The sequence below is a fragment of the Triticum urartu genome, chromosome 7A (assembly GCF_056163025.1).
Source record: "Triticum urartu cultivar PI428250 chromosome 7A, HENAU_Tu73, whole genome shotgun sequence".
NCBI lineage: Eukaryota > Viridiplantae > Streptophyta > Magnoliopsida > Poales > Poaceae > Triticum > Triticum urartu.
Genome location: NC_141879.1, coordinates 210983757 through 210989382, shown reverse-complemented (window position 1 = coordinate 210989382; position 5626 = coordinate 210983757). Strand labels below are relative to the sequence as shown.

Sequence of the window (5626 nt, the reverse complement as noted above, 5' to 3'; positions counted from 1 at the left end):
TTTGTGTGGTGAAGATAGAGCATAGCCAGACTATATGATTTTGTAGGGATAACTTTCTTTAGCCATGTTATTTTGAGAAGACATAATTGCTTTGTTAGTATGCTTAAAGTATTGTTATTTTCATGTCAATATGAACTTTTGTCTTGAATCTTTCGGATCTGAATATTCATACCACAATTAAGAAGAATTACATTAAAATTATGCCAAGTAGCACTCCACATCAAAAAATCTATTTTTATCATTTACCTACTCAAGGACGAGCAAGAATTAAGCTTGGGGATGCTTGATACGTCTCCAACGTATCTATAATTTTTGATTGCTCCATGCTATATTATCTACTGTTTTGGACATTATTGGGCTTTATTATCCACTTCTATATTATTTTTGGGACTAACCTATTAACCGGAGGCCCAGCTCAGAATTGATATTTTTTGCCTGTTTTAGGGTTTCGAAGAAAAGGAATATCAAACAGAGTCCAAACGGAATGAAACCTTCGGGAATGTGATTTTCTCAACGAACAAGACTAGGGAGACTTGGACCCTACGTCAAGAAAGAAAAGAGGAGGCCACGAGGTAGGGGGCGCGCCTACCCCCCCCCTTCCCCCCAGGTGCGCCCTCCACCCTCGTGGGCCCCCTTTTGCTCCACCGACGTACTCCTTCCTCCTATATATACCTACGTACCCCCAAACGATCAGATACGGAGCCAAAAACCTAATTCCACCGCCGCAACTTTCTGTATCCACGAGATCCCATCTTGGGGCATGTTCCGGAGCTCCACCGGAGGGGGCATTGATCACGGAGGGCTTCTGCATCAACACCATAGCCCCTCCGATGAAGTGTGAGTAGTTTACCTCAGACCGACGGGTCCATAGTTAGTAGCAAGATGGATTCTTCTCTCTTTTTGGATCTCAACACAATGTTCTCCCCCTCTCTTGTGGAGAACTATTCGATGTAATCTTCTTTTTGCGATGTGTTTGTTGAGATCGATGAATTGTGGGTTTATGATCAAGTCTATCTATGAATAATATTTGAATCTTCTCTGAATTCTTTTATGTATGATTGGTTATCTTTGCAAGTCTCTTCGAATTATCAGTTTGGTTTGGCCTACTAGATTGATCTTTCTTGCAATGGGAGAAGTGCTTAGCTTTGGGTTCAATCTTGCGGTGTCCTTTCCCGGTGACAGTAGGGGCAGCAAGGCACGTATTGTATTGTTGCCATCGAGGATAACAAGATGGGGTTTTCATCATATTGCATGAGTTTATCCCTCTACATCATGTCATCTTGCTTAAGGCGATACTCTGTTTTCATTAACTTAACACTCTAGATGCATGCTGGATAGCGGTCGATGAGTGGAGTAATAGTAGTAGATGCAGGCAGGAATCGGTCTACTTGTCTCGTACGTGATGCCTATATACATGATCATACCTAGATATTCTCATAACTATGATCAATTCTGTCAATTGCTCAACAGTAATTTGTTCACCCACCGTAGAATACTTATGCTCTCGAGAGAAGCCACTAGTGAAACCTATGGCCCCCGGGTCTATCTTCATCATATTAATCTCCTACTACTTAGTTATTTCCTTTGCTATTTACTTTGCCTTTATTTTACTTTGCATCTTTTATCATAAAAATACCAAAAATATTATCTTATCATATCTATCAGATCTCACTCTCGTAAGTGGCCTTATAGGGATTGACAACCCATATTTGCGTTGGTTGCGAGGATTTATTTGTTTTGTGCAGGTACGAGGGACTCGCGTAGCCTCCTACTGGATTGATACCTTGGTTCTCAAAAACTGAGGGAAATACTTACGCTACTTTGCTGCATCATCTCTTCCTCTTCGGGGAAAACCAACGCAGTGCTCAAGAGGTAGCAAGCACCTTTTATAAAACTCCGCTGGAAATCCATCCGGACTCGGAGCTTTATTATTATTCATCTGATAAATAGCTTCAAACACCTCTTTCTCTGAGAATGGGGCAGTTAAAATATCGTTCTCATCTGAAGCAAGCTGAGGGACATCTTCAATGCGTGACTCATCCAGAGATACGAAATTATCCTTCGGAGGCCCAAAAAGCTGCTTATAATAACTAGTGATGTATAATTTTAGATTCTCATGTCCTACAATCGTCCCTTCGTCTTGCTCAAGCTGAAAGATCCTTTTCTTTCTATGCTTGCCGTTTGCGATCATATGAAAGAGTGTTGGCGTCCCCCTGGAGCACTTTGCGAATCTTCACCCGCAATGCCCACTTCAATTCCTCTTCTCGCAAGAGCTCTTTCAATCTCATCTCCGCATCTAATTTAGCATGAAGTTCCATTGAATCTAGGATCATGGACTCGGCTTTTACATTTAAGGCCTGAATAAGGGTAAGGAGCCTTTCCTTTTCAACCTTATAAATCCCACTGAGATGCTTAGCCCACCCACGCAAGAAACTTCACAAGTGTCGTATCTTATTCTGCCATCTCTTAATTAAAGTCCTTCCTCCTGAATCTTTAGCCCATTCCCTGGCTATAAGATCAAAAAAGCCTTCTATCTCAAACCACGCTAATTCAAAAGAGAAGGTATTCTTATTCCCCACGTGCGTTACCTCACCAGAGTCAACCAGTAAAGGGGTGTGGTTCGAGATTCCACGCGATAATGCCTCGACGGTAACCAGAGGAAACTTCTGTTCCCAGTCAATGCTCGCGGGGACACAGTCTAGCTTCTCAAACGTAGGGGTTGGCAAAGTATTAGCCCATGTGAATTTTCTTCCTGAAAGCTCTATCTCTCTCAGATCCAAGCTTTCAATAATGGTGTTAAACATAAACGACCATCTGCCATCAAAATTATCATTGTTCTTTTCGTCTCTCCTTCTAATAATATTGAAATCACCCCCACTAAAATTGGAAGCTGCTCAGACCCGCAAATACGACTAGATCCGCCAAAAAATTTGGTTTGAGTTCTGGCTGTGCGGCCCCATACACCGCCACCAGGGCCCAATTAAACCCGTCGACCTTCGACCTACCCCGAAACTTGACGGCAAAATCTCCCATGACCACACTTCGGACTTCCAACATCTCGCATCTAACCCCAAGTAAGATCCCACCTGATCTTCCTCTCGGGGGAAGATAGTGCCAATCATAATCGACACCTCCCGGCAACATATTTAGGAATTGAGGGGGAAAATTGCCTCTCCAACCTATGTTCGATAGAATCCTCTGCTAGAAATCTTCTTTTAGCCAAGTCCCTCAGACCTCTGCTATTCCAAAAAATTCCTCTCATTACTCATCATGAATTTTTTTGGTCATCCGGTTCCTAGCACTTCTACGCACCACCGACGCTGGGTAAATTTTGCGTTTCCACTTGCGTTTAGGCTTAGCTAATTCCTCCACCTGGTCCTCACAGCCGGGTTCAGTGGGTCTACCGCAAGGATCCTCTATAGGTTCAGTATCCCCAAGAGGTAAAGAACCTTCCTCCTCCTCGGTCTCAGGGGGGAAAGGCAATATCTGCACAAAGCGTATCTAACACCCTGACTCCCAACTGAGCAATGTCGGAATCGTTCATAGGTTTAACAGTTGCTAAGTTGCGAATCATATCCAAAGCACGATCCACTTCAAGATCCAAGAGGTCATTAACTCAATGCGGGATTTCATTATCATTACTACCTAGTGAAACTCCTAGCTGATTTGCATTATGAATAATCTCATCATTAGAAAAATGCAGAATATAATTGGAGGTGTTGACCGACATACCAGTAGTGACCTCAATATCACGAAGCTTGGCCGCCCGCCTGGTGCACCTCAGCTGCATGTCATCAACATCCGGCTGGTCCTGAATGCGATAGCTCATCCGCCGCCCCTCAGAAACAGGATCCAGGATACCTCCAAAAGCTATGACCTCCTCCCTGGTGGCCTCGATAGGGGTAAGGCCTCCCGCCCCACCCCCACCGTGCGGATGTAGAGAAGCCCCAGGACCCGCCGCCGGCACCGGCCCCGGCGAGTGCAGGGGAGGAGAGCGCTGGGCCATCTGCCCACGGTCCCCACTTGACGCGGACAGTTCAGTCATCGGCCCGCCCATAGGCTGGCGAGGGGAGGTGAGAACAGGGGCCGCTTGCCCCCGCTCCTCTCCCAAGACCAGCTGTCACGCCGGCGGGCGATGCACCCACGAAAGTCGACGTCGGCTGGAGCAACCCCTATGGCGGAACAGGTGACTGCCGGCCCTCGGAGCCAACAGACGCCGCAGGAGTGGTCGCCCTAACCACCGCAGGAGAGGAAGGAACTGAGGCCTCCTGCCCCGGTCTCCCTCTCAACATCGGCACGTCGCCGATCGGCAACGATGACACCTCCACCCCGGTCCTCAACCGTGGCGCAGCATCGAAAGGAGAAGGGGAAGAAGGGGCCACCTGCCCACGACCCCCCCCCCCCCCCCTCGGTAGAGCCCTCAACCACTGCAAAGTCTAAGGGGGGAAGCGTGCCCTCTAGCACGTCATCAGACTCCACCCAACCGCTCCAAAGCCTAGGAGGAGCAGAAGCAGGCTCAAATGAAGCGAATCTCAGCATGCTCATAGGTACCGTAACAGAAGAAGCATCCCCAGACCCAGGCGCCTGCAAGGTGGAACTCGAACCGTTAGCCGACTCATGCCCAACATCATCCCCTCGCGCTTCATGTTCCCCGAACCATCATTGTTATCATGCATATCCACATCCATCCCTGTCATAGCCTCAGCAAAAAGATCTGTATCCTCAAACTCAACCTCAAGGTTGAAGACCCCGCCCATGTAGGTCCACTTGACCACGTCAGGCACAAACTCGATATCGAGGACACTCACCAGCAGGCGGGCCACTCCATTAGCTCTGGTGAAAGCCATATCTACCTTCTCGGTTTGCCCGACCAGAATCCCCAAGCTAGCAACAACCCGAGCATCCTGAAGAGTCTTGTAAGGAGGCCCTGAGAATCGCAACCAAACCTAGGTGAGGGGCTTGCCCTGCGGCTCAACTCGCTTCCACTCATGGAACTCGAGGATGCACTCAGTACCAGGTACTCTGCATAACCCAAAACTCAGCATAGGCTCCAAGTCCTTCGATGTAGGAAAGTTAACCTTATAAGAGTTAGCCTCGAGATGAGTGAGCTCCCACTCAAAGTTACCTGGAACTAACTCATTGAGCCTATGCATAATCTGCGTCCTCAGACACATCACTCTTAGTGACTTTGACAATCCCTGTAGTTGTGCTCTGGGGTTCGTCAGGTATCTCCCTCGCACTAGGACACTCAAAAAACATCAGCTCAGCACAATAGACTCCATAGATGGTGATACTCGACATCTGATCCCACAGAATAGGGCACTCCCCCGTGTCATGCGCAGGCTTGAGGTAGATATCACAAAGCTCGGTCACACACTCAGCAATAAAGTGACCTCTGTCTCCACAACGATAGCACAACATTTTCTCCTTTTTCCGCGCCCACTTGGAAGCTCTATCCACGTCAGATTTGTCAGCAGCCCCAATAGCCCCTGTCACAAAGGGCTCCGCCAGCGGCACGTCAGTGGAAGCCAGTGCAGTCACCACTTCCATAGCCTGCCTGGATAGCTCCGGCGCCTGACCGGAAGCATCGACCTCCGAGGATGCCGTCGGTTCCACCACAACAGGC

The 5626-nt window shown here is 47.8% G+C and overlaps 1 pseudogene; it reads right to left on the bottom strand.

The window, feature by feature from the left end:
- Positions 1–3616: 3616 nt before the first annotated feature.
- LOC147959052 (uncharacterized) lies at positions 3617–4847 on the bottom strand (annotated as a pseudogene).
- Between the last annotated feature and the right edge of the window lie 779 nt (positions 4848–5626).